This window comes from Platalea leucorodia, assembly GCF_965183815.1.
Source record: "Platalea leucorodia genome assembly, chromosome: W".
Lineage (NCBI taxonomy): Eukaryota > Metazoa > Chordata > Aves > Pelecaniformes > Threskiornithidae > Platalea > Platalea leucorodia.
This window is the reverse complement of record NC_138859.1, coordinates 25,777,677-25,792,057: the sequence shown is the minus strand read 5'-3', so window position 1 is coordinate 25,792,057 and position 14,381 is coordinate 25,777,677. Positions and strand designations below refer to the sequence as shown.

Genomic DNA, 14,381 nt, shown 5'->3' with positions numbered 1-14,381 from the left:
GCCTTCATATATACTTTTAAAAGCTCTCATTAACATCACTGGATTATATATTTTAATAAGGATTTTTATCTAAGATTATGTAGTTATTTTTACATATCCTTATTAAATATTGACTTGGCACCGATGTGTGGATGCCTTTGCAGAAATAAGCCATTAAACCTGAATTGTAACTCTTACCATTTAAAGCCCTGATGTTTTCTCTGGGTTTGATCCAGGAGTTTCCAATAACTCCACATCTGGGACCAAGAGTTCAAATTGGTTTCCTGCAAAATTGGTTACCTGGATCAGGGCCACAATTCTTAGCACTTTGCTTAAGTTCCCCTTCTCTTTTTGAGGAAGGGTCCTTTCTGTGTGGTCTCTGCCCCATTTTTAAATTCATTTCAATAGGGCATATTTTTCTGCTTGCTTTTGATAGAACATTTTGCAAAATATTGAATTCAGTAGTAGGTATATCTTCTTGTGGCCACTTAACATTCTCTCACAGAAAAATGCCAGTAGTTGCCTTGAATAGGTAGGTGTGTTAGTTATTTAATGGCAACTATCACATTATAAAAATTCTCTTATATAGATCAATCAATCAAAGCCTTAGCTGTTTTCCAGTAAATGTCAACGTTGCGTGGAGATTAATATGAAGAAAAAAAATAAAAATAAAAATTTTCTTTGGATTCAGTAATAGTGAATTCTCCTTACTTTAATACACTGAAGAGAGTCCATTTAAGTAATCATTAGAAAGCTTGATTTTAATGCTTAGATGTTAGCTAATGGAGTTTAATCATGCTTTGAACTGGGGCAAAACTGTGACAAGGGCTCAGTTGCTGTGAATGACACTGTATAAATAAAGATGATTAATGCACTGAGCAAATAATATTTCTCTGAATCTTGGTAGTGGTGAACATGAAGGAAGTCGGCGGATGAAAACAGAATTACTGGTGCAGATGGATGGTTTGGCCCGATCTGATGATCTTGTATTTGTTTTAGCAGCTTCCAATCTGCCATGGTAAGAGATCCAGAGAGTACATTTTTAATACATTTGCATGAGCTTCTAAGCACAGATGAAGATTTTTATTTAGACTTTTGCAGAAAAAGCCTCAATATTGGGTTAAAGCATTTAAAGATTAATTTTGAGCTTTTACTTTTAAACTCCACAATTCTTGCTATTTGTGCCACATGACAGTAATCCATAATAAAGTCAACATATGCTGGTGCTACCAGCTGCTAATATTTAAAATGAAGTATTTGACTTTATAGGAAAGTTATTTACTATGTTTAAGCTAAGAAGGGTTTCAGCCTGGAACTGTAAGGTGCTTAAAACATCTAGTGCTTAGAAGGATACTCCATAAATAGGAATGTTGGATTTTATTGGTATCAAATGTGAATTTTAAAAGTTGAGGGACAAAATTCTTCAGTTTCTTTAACATAATTTAGAATAGAAGAATAAATGGTTTAAGATTGAAACTAGGGCGTTTCATCATGTTGGTTCTGAAAATGGGCAGGACGTGTATTGAGAACAAGACAGACAGGAGAGGATGAGGTAGGGAGGTAACATTTGTAGTGTAACAACTGTGGATGCTCGGGGGAGTCCAGCACGCGCTGGCCGTTTTCTGCTGTCTGTTGTCCTTGAAAAGCATCTCCCATGGCCACTGTCAGAGCCAGCATGTTGATCTGGCTTGATCATTTATCTGAACTAGTGTAGTATATCTTTTTCTTTCATACAAAACATTATCAAATGGTTGCAAATGGTACATGGGGAAAACAATGGCTGTTGGTTAAGCACAGCTATTTTTAACAGTCTGATTTGTGGCTCACTAATCATTTCCCAGAGTAGGAGCCAACACCTGTACAGGGAACTGAAGCACATTGATGATGGGCTTGTTTTTGAAGTTAGTTTTCATAGGTCTGGAACTAGTCTGTGGATTTCTGCCTGCCCTGAGATTCCCCCTGTCCCTGGGCTACCAATCCATGAAATCTTCAGTGGAAGAACATCTTTTCCGACAGAGAAATCTGGGCATTGGAAGCAGAGAGGGGAACCTCAGCAAAGTAAACTGTGGAAAATATCTGTTTGGTGAGGGACAGCCTTGGAGGCAGATGTCTGCAAAAAAGATGAGTGAGTTAGGCATAAGGGGTTTTTTTTCCATGCTTCCTCCTCTGCCTGAAGTGTACATGAAGCAGAGAAATACAAGGCATCTGCTTGGGGCAGACTGAATGGCTAATGTTTTACAGTTTGCTGATCACCATAGTGCTGAAGTCTTTGTAGAGAACTGCTAGTGCAAAACAACAGTCTCAAACAGCCTGGGTGCTAAAACCACAATGCAGAGCGACGGTCGCTAGGACCCAGGACCGGACAGTACCTGGAGTGAGGGTGAGGGAGGGAGCCCTGTGGAGACAGGGCGGCCTTGCCTCGGCCCCATTCCCCATGGTCTGTGAAGCGTCTTATTCCCCCCAACACCTACTGCCTGGGGGACAGCCCTGGTATTGCTCCTCTTGGTTTGACTGGTCGCTGATGTAATCTTCCAATTAGCAAAACTACTAACCACTTGTGCCTTGGGAAAGGAATTTGGGAGGGAGCTAAAAGATAACAAACTGTGGAAAACTAAGGGCTCTAACCTTGAAGAAGAGCTAACAAGCCGACAAAAGTGAACATCTTGGCACCAAAGACTGGACAGTGGCCAGAGCTGATAGAACTGCAGAAAGTAGGTGAAAGGTAAATGTGGCGAGGGGAGATCACGACCACCGACTCAAGTCAGGACCGAAAAGACTTGCCCCCCCCCCCCCCACCCGAAAGGAGCATGCGTGCTAATTTACACAGCAAGCGAGGCTAATTTAAATACAGTAAACCAATAATGTACGAAATGTTAATCACTAACCAATAAGTGTAAATTTAGGCGGGTTTATACTAATCATGTCGCCTGATAAATGTGCTATAGTTTGTAGTTTGGGGGGGTGTGTGTGTGTGTGTGCTTGCGTGTGTGCCGGTACTCGTGTTTGTGTTCGTGTGTGCGTGATTTGTGGAATTATTATCACCGAGCACCCTGCGCAGAATCAACATCTCTATAAGAACCTTCACTTCTCACTCTTCTCCTTTTTTCCTCACCGAATACCCTTGTTGGCAGGACCAACGCTGGATCCAGGACTGGTGATTCTCTTTTCCTTCTCTCTCTCTCTCTCTCTTTCACTTTTCCTAAGGTAATTAAGTTGTTAAAGTTGTGAAATTGTAGTCAAGTACTGCATGGCCTACCTTGACTTTCCGTAAAGCCGCATAGCTGGGGTGGATATAACCGTGAGAGGGTTGGCGGGTATCGAATATTTGTACTCAATATTTGTCTCTATAGAAGCTTTCTATTAAATCTGGTGTTTGTGTACGGACCTTGAGCGTTGGCCCACCTTAATCCACACCGAGAGGATTTGCGAATCTTTGTCACTCCTCCCCCCTCCTCCCCAGGTGGGACTTGACAGTCTTTCTTGATATCTGTGTCCCTAAAGGCATGCAGACCTAAGTGGGCCTATTCACCTCTTGCATGTAGAGGTGGTCAAGCTAGGAGTCTGAAAAAGAGAAGACAACAGTCCTGTTTCCAGGAAACTTCAAACCATGGTCTGGGAAATGTTTGGTGGAGCCCAGTGGCAGGTGTTCCCAGGAATGACCTTGTGTGAGCAGCGGCTCAGCAGCATTTCAAGTGGTGATACTTGAAATTTGACTGAAAGGCACGTTGTTCATTGACGTGACGCTCACCCAGCTCTGCAGCGTGACAGCTGCAGAGCAGGGCATCCAACACTGGCCAGGAATAATTGAGGGCTCTGCACCCACAAAACCAGAGGCTTCATTCCTGGATTGTTTTTCATGATTAGTGATTTTTGGCTGATTCTCATGAGGTTGCCATAGGGAGACGTATTGGAAAAGCCTCTCTGTGTGACTGGAGGGTTCTGGGCTGTGATCAGCAGGCTGTTGCTGGCCCTATGGAGTGTCTGAGTCTGAATGACACTGTGTGTATCCACAGCTGCTTGCTTTTGAGTACTTATAAAAAAGCATCAACTCCCAGTACATATTTTATTTTGTATAATGTACAAATGCACTTCTCGGTCATGACATGCTACCTAATGTTCTCTCACAAAGTCTGTGGTAATGCTTTATTCCTTTCCTCAGCTGATCCCCTTTTTGGCAGGCCTGGCTGAAAGGCCAAGGGAACAGGCAAAGAGAATTAAACAACAGAAGTGATGTTGGTGCCTCAGAATTGAGGCTCAAAGGCAATATTTTCAATCAATCAATCAGTCCCATGTGGCCTGTAAGCCTAGCCCATTTCAAAACATGTTGGTGCTGAGAAGCTTGAGTCCTTCAGAGACGCAGAAGGATGTGGGTCCCCAAGTCTCCATGGCTCTGTGAACGGCTCTGCCATACAGTATTTCCTGCATGATGAACAAAGAGGTGTTTTACCCCAGTCCGTCATCTTTCATGAACTTGTGGGCAGTGTTCACATCACATAATTTTGGCACCTAAAGTAGAAGGCAAGTTTCCCCTGCTATGAGACAGTCAACAGCAAAACAACAGATGCAGCAATTCAGAGCAATTGAGACACCCACAGGGGTCAGTGCTGTTTAACATCTTCATCAACTTGGACTTGGACAATGGGACAGAGTGCACCCTCAGCAAGTTTGCAGATGATACAAAACTGGGAGGAGTAGTTGATATAGACCAGAGGGTTGTGCTGCCATTCAGAGGGACCTCGACAGGCTGGAGGAATGAGCCCATGGGAATCCCATGAAAGCTCAAGTGCAGGTGATCAAACACTGGCACAGGTTGCTCAGGGAGGTTGTGGAGTCTCTCTCTTGTGTGAGATGCTCAAAACCTGACTGGATGCGGCCCTGAGCAACCTGCTCTGGCTGACCCTAGTTGGACTAAATGATCTCCAAGAGATGCTTTCCAACCTCAGCCATTCTGTGATGCTGTAAATCAAAGCAGGGGCCTAATCTAGGTACCATGAGAGTAATTCAAAATATTTCTCTCTTCTGAATGTAAGAAAGCCTAAGGGGAGTGGTCTTTTTTAAGTTAGGCATAGAGGCACAGTTGCTGCATAAAAACAGGCAGTGTGTTATCCTTCAGTATCCCTCATTAAAATTAGATAAATTAAAACAAATACCTAAGAAGTCACTTGAGAATTATTCAGTTCTTCTTCTCTGATGTAAAGGCTGGAGTTTCTGCCCATCATGGGAAGAGATCCAGTTTGCCTCTTTCTACAAGCCTGTCTTTCCCTCTACATTTCCTTTCCTAATGCAAAGCCTTATGTTTCCCATACAATCAAGGAAAGATGCTTCTGAGAACCACCAGGCAGACATCTTACCTGCTGAAATTCAAGTGCCAAAGTGGCAACATACTCGGAGGCTTTCATCTGCCTCTCTCCATGGCCTGCCCAGGGCTTTCGGGCTCTTTAACTAGGAGAATGGCTGTGTGGGTACCTAAAATTTATGTAGAAATTAGATGTACAAGTTAGGCTGGTTCATACCCTGGCCCAACAGTGTGAGTACAAAGCCATCGCTGGCTTTTATAGCCATAATAGCAGAGCCTGTGTGTTGGTTTGGGGGATTTATGCCTTGGACAAACTCATGAATTTAAATCAGTACAAAATCCACCCCATTTTGTGTTACAGTATCTACATGAAAGGAATGGAACAGAATTTGATTTAATTATGTTCCAGTTGTGTAAGAAAATGCTGAAAAATAAATAGCTACTGTGTGTGTGAACAGTTAAGTTTGAAAGAGAATTAATACATTAATAATCCATTTGTCTCTTTATGGTTCGTTAGTAATACACTATAAATGTTTATGTTATTGTAGCATCGTTACCCTTTTAGAAAGAGAAACTCTGAGCAGTGCATTGCACCTTTCCATGGTCTCTTAAATTATCCTGTGAGTAGCTAAGCTTCACATGTAATGCTGCAGCATGGCAGTATTAAAAGGGATCAGATGTCTTTAGAGGATCCATATCTTTCTACTCTTGCACACTGGTTTGAAAGGAAAAATTGGGTATTTGAAACCCACTGAGGAAGAGTTCAGAGATAGCAACTGGTCTGAAGGTCACCGTGGGGCTGGTGCTGGATCTAGGGATCTTGGAGATGTGTTAATGTAAGTGTGAGGCTGACACCACCCCCCCCCCCCCCCCCCCCCCCCGCTTCTGCGGAAAGAGATTTCTGCATGTGTCTTGTTACCATGTGTCTGTCTTATGCAACTGATAAACTCTTTCTGGAAACTCATGAAAAAATTACACAATACAGTTTTGAGTGTTTTACACATTTGATTTTGGATCATTTTGCAATTCTGAAGTGCTAATTTCTGCAAAATTGCTTCTTTGAAACATCAAAAATGACACAGCTTTTTTTAAGGTAGATCCAAAATGACAAGATTTCTATTTTGGGGGAACTGCTCCCACAGAAAGCTGTCAATCTATGTTGGTACAAGGGTGGTAGCTGAGCCGTTGTGAGAAGCCAGCTCTCGCTTTTGAAAGTTTTATACCTGAGACCTTAGAATTTCCTTTTGGGCTTTCTCAACGTTGCATCTGGGCAGGTTGGATTTTGTCCTCTCTTAAGAAAATCCAACCTATGAGTGTAATGACTAGGTTGTCTGGAAGAAATGTGCCTGCCGCAGAGAATATGCTTTAAGATGTGGCTGAGTGTATGCTTAGAAAGGTGTTTTAGGGGGATGGAAAGCTAGTGAAAGCCATGAGCATCTTACAACATCATTGAGGCTCACAGCCTTGAGGAATTTGGGAGTATCTAGTTCCAGAGAGGTCGGCGGGGCTTGAACCCCCTTTAAGATCTCAACTATATGTTTACAGATTATTTTTATGTGTATTAGGCAACATTCAGTCCTACTGTAAGACCCCAGACTTCAGCTGCATAGGGATATTTCATAACAAAGTTTCAAAATACCTAGTACTACAGTCCGAGGTTGTGGCTTCACAGCACAGCCCTGTGTTCTTGCAAACATTTGGTATTAAGCTGGATTTCAAGAGATTTGTTTAACTTGGATATTTATTGATCGTGAAAAAAATTAGTACCAAGCTGCTTTTAGATGAATGAAAAGAAGCCTAAACAAAGCTCTTTATGCTGTCCTAAGCTGCACTGCAACTATTGATCCTCTTCAGCCAGTGCTTGCTGCCCAGCCTCGCTTCCTGCTACTCATCAGCAAGGCACTTTCTATTGACAAATTACTTGTTGAAATGATTCAACGTAATTAAATAAAATAAAGGCTTCATTAGTGAAGAAATAAAGTGATCCTTAACCACGTAGTGAATGTTTCCTAATGTATTAATGCATTTAATTCGACTTCCATTGCAGTGCTACTTTCTTCTCCCTCCCCACCCTTGGGATGGGTAAATCATAGAATCATTTAGGTTGGAAAAGACCTTTAAGATCATCAAGTCCAACTGTTAACCTAACACTGCCAAGTCCACCACTAAACCATGTCCCTAAGCACCACATCTACACATCTTTTAAACACCTCCAGGGATGGAGACTCAACCACTTCCCTGGGCAGCCTGTTCCAGTGCCTGACTACCCTTTCGGTGAAGAAGTTTTTCCTAATATCCATTCTAAACCTCCCCTGGCACAACTTGAGGCTGTTTCCTCTTGTCCTATTGCTACTTGGGAGGAGAGACCAACCCCCACCTCACTACAACCTCCTTTCAGGTAGTTGTAGAGAGCGATAAGGTCTCCCCTGAGCCTCCTTTTCTCCAGGCTAAACAACCCCAGCTCCCTCAGCCAATCCTCATAAGACTTGTGCTCCAGACCCTTCACCAGCTTCGTTGCTCTTCTTTGGATGTGGGCTGATAGACTCTTCCCTTCTGTCCGAGCTGAGTCCTGTTGGAGCCGTGAGCGCATGGCCAAGATGAGTTCAAGAAGAGGTGGGTTGCAAAATCCAAATCAGATCTGGGATTACCCCATAGTGAGCCCTTTCCTTCACTCTCAGCAGTGCACAGTGTGTATGGTGGAGGAGAGTGAGGAAGGAGAGTGGAGGAGGATGGTGTGGGGAAGCCCTAAGAGGAGCAGGAGAAGACGTGGAGTGAGAACAAGCCCTCAGCTTGTGAGGGCTCTGCCCAGGCTGTCTGCACAGAAGGATGGGAGGTGGGAAGGATGAGAAGCTCGCTCATTCTTGGTGCCTTTTCCTCCAGAGCACTGCAGTGATGATCACGCTAGGCAGGGATGAATTATGGACCAGTCAGCCCTTGTTGCTGTTTCTCGGTTCACCTCTGGAGTTGTTGAGTTCTCTTAATTTCTGCCTAAAACACATTTGTTACCTTTCTTCCTTCTGGAAATGAAAATAGGTGTCTTGTTTATCTTCATGAAATTTGAGAGTGATAACATGGCGTGATGCCTTGTGATGTCAACCTGGAGGAGCTCCGAAAAGTCACCCTCTTTTATAGGTCTTGTACAGCTTTGTGTATCTTTTCATGAGCATTTCTTAATACTGTTATTGGCTATTATTTCAGAGAATATTTTGGTTGGCTCAGTGCTTATTATTCTGTTCTGGTTAATGTCATTTAACCTTGCATTTGATCACTAACAAAACAATTCATCAAACCACATAAACACTTAAGATGATAAAAAAAATTTGTGTCTTTATTTTCCTCTTTACCCAACAAGCAAGGGTCACCGTAACTTTTCTAGATAAATAGAGCAACTTCTGTGTATCAGGGGACTTTATTTACAGAACATGGCTAGGGAGCTCATGAAACTGTGATCTTGGGGGACACTCCAGGAGTGCTCTGAAGCAGGAGGAGTGATGGAAAACGTCATCATTTAGAGGATTTTTAGGGTATTTGCAGAGACTCTGGCTGTGATTGTCCTTTTCCTGCGAGGGCGGTTTAGAGTACCTGCATGGGCGCCTCTAAAACCCTGAGAACTTTTGCTCTGTTTATGTGGAGGATGGTAATACGGGTAAATAACAGCCAAGGGGTTGGTCAGCCAGAGTAATTATTTCCAGCCAAGCAAAACAATTCTGAGGAGAAGTTGAGCTGAAAAATAGATTTGCAAGGAGAGCAGGGACTAAAATGGTTCTTTGTCTGGTCTAGGGTGGGACCCTGTGCGAGAGGCGTTGCACTGAATGTTGGATGGCATCTTAAACAGCCTAAAATTATCAGTAATAATATCAGTATACCAACAGCCATTGATTAGCAAACTCCGGTATTTACTTCTGAGGCCTTGATTAGAAGTACTGGGATGAATCTGAGTGAATTCCTGTTGTCCTCCGAGTTCCTATTGATTTGGTTTTCTAATCTTTGCTTTCATTACCCTTGGCTCAGCACACCTGGAACAAGCTCTCCCAAACCGAGAGGTCCTTTCTGGGGAGAGAGGTGCTTCTGCTCTTGCTGAGCCAGGCATGCTGAGGTCTGTGGAAAACCTTGACAGGCACCTATAATGGGGATTTGGAAGACCATTTTTGGTTTTCTTTATCATGTGCTATGCCAGTAGAAAACATTTGCTATTAAAATAAAGGACAAGTCACCAAAGGTGACAGAAATAAGCTCTGTTGGTGTGCTACAGGTCTATCCTGAGCTGGCAGTTTGAGCTCCCTGTAAATTAAAGAGGGGTTTCATAGAAGAAGCATTATTTGAATATAGACTTTGCTGGCAAAAGGATTTCACTCAGGGAATCGGGAAAGGTAGAGGCAGGTTTATTTAAGTGTATCTATGGTCACAGATTGCAGGCGCAGTCCTCCAACAGCTGGCTCCTTCTGCTCAGCTGACAAGGGTGGAATGGTGCTTAGGGCTCCTGTTTTTCTGTCTGCACAAGACACATTGAAGTGAGTTTCCCCTTGATGAGAGTTTCTCGGCAGGTATGAGGACTGAATTGTATTTTAAACTGAAATAACAAGTCTGTGACTGAATGGGGCCAGTAGAGAAAAATTGGTACAGCACTTGGAAGGTTAATAGCTCAGAGCAGCTCCTGGAAGGCACTAGAAACTTATGAGTGAGTAAATATTTTGTAGCAGCTATTTCTTCTTGAAAATTGTATGGATGACTGGGGTACTTGTAGACCATTCCCATTACACAAGTGACAAGGTATGAACTGGAGTAGGAATTTGTATTCAGTTGTTTGGTTGTATTACCATTAGATGCAAACAATGCACTTGGGGAAAAAAATAGATTAAAATTAATTGTTTGGATGCGTGTCTGAGAGGAGCTGGCGTGCCGGGCGTACCAGGACTCCTGACACTTGACAGAATCAGTGGCACTGGCAAGGACTATTTCTAGATGGTGATGAAATGCATTGAGAAAGGAACAGAAAGAAACATTCATTTTTCTTTCAAGCTTACTTTGTGCATCACAAGCAAGTAAAAATGAAGAGTAGTCCCAATCTTTTGTATTTTACCTTTTTCTTTTTTTTTTTTTTTTAGGCAAAACACCTTTATCAGTGTTGATGTTGACAGCATCATGGTTTTTGGCTCACTGACATTTATCCAGCCTGTCCATCCTTCACATGATCCTTTTTATAAGGATACTTTCCTTTGTGGCTGTATTATTTATAATTTGTATTGCAGGAGCAGTCTCAGATCGACATCTTGTTCTGCCATAAACATGGCCCTTGCATCCAAGACCTTCAGTCTGTATTTTATACCTACAAAGCATCCCTTACAAAGTAGCAATTAATTAGTCCTGCCAGTGCCCCAGACAGATAATTTGTAGTGTCTTCTTAATAGCAAAGGGAGAAAGGGAGAGGTTATTGCTGATGAGATATGCTGTAGAAGAGATGAGATGAGACATACATGTGAGTATCAGAGCCAGGAAAGATAACTACAACTTTTGTTTTTTATTGTTAAGCCTCATCATTGTCACAAGTCAGCATATCGCTAACATACTGAACAGGAACACACTGGATAATTAACCTTTTTTTTTTTTTTTTTTTTTTCCAAAATTAGGTTGACACAGTTACAGGTGGGGTTGAAAAAATGTCAGTCCCTGCAGCGAGGAGCTTGCTGTCAAAGCCATGTCTCCACAACAAGATGCACCAAGATGATTCCTCTCTTCCTTTGCTTGCAGGGAGTTAGATTCTGCCATGCTGTGGCAGTTGAAGAGGATTTTGGTTGACCTCCCAAGTAAAGAGACACAGCAGGTGATGATCCAGCACTGGCTGCCCCCTCTGAACAACAGAGGAGGAGTGGAGCTGAGAATGGATCTGGACTACAGCTTGCTGGGCCAGGTGAGACACCACTGCAGCAGGGACAATGCCCACTCAGTGCTTGAGGTCTTTCTGGGTGGGAACCATAAACAAGAGTGACATACATCACCCACAGTGGTGGCATTATGTTGTGGCAGAAGAGGTCCAAAGCAGAGAGTTGGGACAGCACCTCTGTATACAGCAATTGTGACATATAGAGCTGGGGGAAGGACCTCAGCTCAGTTTGAGGCTCCAGCCAAAGGGAGACCAGTGAGAACTGGGGCTGAGCATTTCACAGGCATGTACCTGACCGTGGAAATCACTGGTTTCACACAGCTGTCCTGGTTTCAGCTGGGATAGAGTTAATTTTCTTCCTAGTAGCTGGTATGGTGCTGTGTTTTGGATTTAGGATGAGAATAATGTTGATAACACACTGATGTTTTGGTTCTTGCTGAGCAGAGTTTACACCAGTCAAGGACTTTTCAGCTTCCCCTGCTCTGCCAGGTGCACAAGAAGCTGGGAGGGGGCACAGCCAGGACAGCTGACCCAGACTGGCCCAAGGGCTATTCCATACCACATGACGTCATGCTCAGCATATAAAGCTGGGGGAAGAAGAAGGGGGGGGGGGGGGGACCACGTTTGGAGTGATGGCGTTTGTCTTCCCAAGTAACCATTACACGTGATGGAGCCCTGCTTTCCTGGGGATGGCTGAACACCTGCCTGCTGATGGGAAGTAGTGAATGAATTCCTTGCTTTGCTTTGCTTTGCTTGTGCACGTGGCTTTTGCTTTACCTATTAAACTGTCTTTATCTCAACCCATGAGTTTTCTCATGGTTGCTAGCTGGGGTTAAACCACGACAGTCCTTTTTGGTGCCCAGTGGGGCTGTCATGGTTTAACCCCAGCCAGCAACTAAGCACCACACAGCCGCTCGCTCACTCCCCCCCGGTGGGGTGGGGGAGAGAAGCAGAAGAGTAAAAGTGAGAAACTCACTCCAAACGTCCCCCCCTCCTTCTTCTTCCCCCAGCTTGTATACTGAGCATGATGTCATATGGTATGGAATAGCCCTTTGGCCGGTCTGGGTCAGCTGTCCTGGCTGTGCCCCCTCCCAGCTTCTTGTGCACCTGGCAGAGCAGGGGAAGCTGAAAAGTCCTTGACCAGTGTAAACTCTGCTCAGCAACAACTAGAACACCAGTGTGTTATCAACATTATTCTCATCCTAAATCCAAAACACAGCACTCTACCAGCTACTAAGAAGAAAATTAACTCTATCCCAGCTGAAACCAAGACAACAGCTCTGTTTGCAAAATGGTGTATTCTGATCCTCTCTGTTGGGCCAACTTTTCAGCCTTAAATACAGGGAGACTTCCAGCAACAGTATATTTTATCACTCTTCTCACCAGGCTGGGAGCACTTCTAGTTCATTGGGGTAATGAACAGTTAATTGTGTAGAGAAGGTTTGTCACAGCTCCACTGTTGCAGGAGAAAAGAGCATTTAGACAGTGAAGAGATTCACTAGATACCCAGGCTTTCTTTATTTAGCCCTTTGTCACATCCTAAATTCTTTGAAAAATATCTTACAGCTTACCCAGTTGGCCCTTTTTACATCTGTTCACAGACACAATACTGCTCAGTTTTTGTTTCATAAATGTTAATGAGGAAATATAGGTTTTTTTATTAACAGGGAAGCTGTGAACAGATACAGAAAGATGAGTTTTATTTGACCTACGGAAAATTGCCCTTTAGAAAGTAAATGCCCAGTATTTTCCTTGCTCCTACAAAGTACTGTGAGCATTCAAAACAAGAACAAGCAACATAATGTTGAGGGGAGGGTACACATAAAAATATATATGTGTGTGTATGTGTATATATATACACATATAAATATATTTCTAGCAGGAATAGACTTTACAAATATTTTATATAAATATATATAAAATATATATGCTTGTAAATGCCATTCCTGTCCGATTTGTAAGCCTGTAAGCTGTGATGTATCATTCTGATCCCATCACAGGAAACAGATGGGTACTGCGGCTCAGACATAAAACTCGTGCAAGGAAGCAGCCATGAGACCAGTGAGGAAAATTTTCAATGCTCTTGAAAATCATCAGCCAGGTACCACAGCTCTGAGTAGAGACTCTGATCTGGGAAGCAATGATCTACTGCTGTAACTCTAGAAATTATAATGTTAACCCCAGCAGGTGGAGCTCTGTTATCTGCTTAGAAAAGTTTTAAACTGTACATTTCTAAAACATCTACCTAAGCTAACATTTCTGAAAATCAGGCCTTTTTTTAAAGCTGTCAGTATCTGTGCTGTGTCCACAAATACAAATTTTTTTTTATCTCACTAGGTTTATTCTGTTGTTTTCGTATATTGTGTTGCATTAGGCAGGGACATAAAATAATGTCTTTTGGCAATAATAACAGTATTTAATCAATTCTCGTCTCTTTAGGTAACAGTAACTTACCCATGATCTGCTTAGACATGATTACAACAGCAGATTTCCTGGATGTGATTGCCCACACCAAGCCATCAGCAAAGAATCTAAGCCAGAAGTATACAGCTTGGCAGAGAGAAATTGAGTCAGTTTGAAAAGAAAAACCCCAAAAGACTGAAAACTTCCAAGACTTTTGCTAGCCAAAACGGCATCACCTTGCCTCCAAAGGATCGAATGGTGATGGGGAAGGAAGTGCTGTTGTTTCCGGGAAAGAGAATGCAGTGAGAAATGTCAGGGGGAAATCTTCACTTTCAAAATTTAATGGGGGGGTGGGGTTGTTTGGTTATTTTTTATTAGCCATTTTCAATGACCATTCAAAAAACATTCTTCATGGAAATAATGTCATGGCAGTTGCTATGTAACGAAGACTCCAGCCTTAATTTTATGTATAGAGACTTAGAGATTGCTTGCTTGTCGGTCTTTATTCATGACAGTTGTTTACAGGTTTGGGGTAGAAGAACTGGAGCAGAAAGCTTGTTAAGAACAGTAAGATGATTAGTGTAATTCTCCCTTTCTGAGACTCACTGGAGCATCACAATCATCAGCGTAGCTTTACCAGCAGAGACCTGCACCCTTTTTAATGAAAGGTTAAGTCACTGCTTTCAGTGAAATTCGGGACCTTAGCAGTGCCTTGTAAATTTGGTTAGTTTGTCATCATTTTCAGCTGAGATCAAAGCCTTGATGTGCCAAATGTATTACTTTCCAGTTGGTTTGGGGTATTTCCAAGGTGGAAAAGGCAAG

At 42.7% G+C, this 14,381-nt stretch overlaps 1 pseudogene across 1 annotated transcript in view; it reads left to right on the top strand.

Moving 5' to 3' along the window:
- The window catches only part of LOC309601494 (katanin p60 ATPase-containing subunit A-like 2), a 38,806-nt pseudogene extending 25,071 nt beyond the window's left edge, over positions 1-13,735 (top strand). Inside the window, exons 13-16 of the transcript in view lie at positions 887-997; positions 11,024-11,183; positions 13,157-13,257; positions 13,596-13,735. The product of the transcript in view is annotated as a katanin p60 ATPase-containing subunit A-like 2 (transcript). The remainder of the gene's footprint in view (positions 1-886; positions 998-11,023; positions 11,184-13,156; positions 13,258-13,595) is intronic.
- Positions 13,736-14,381: the final 646 nt, after the last annotated feature.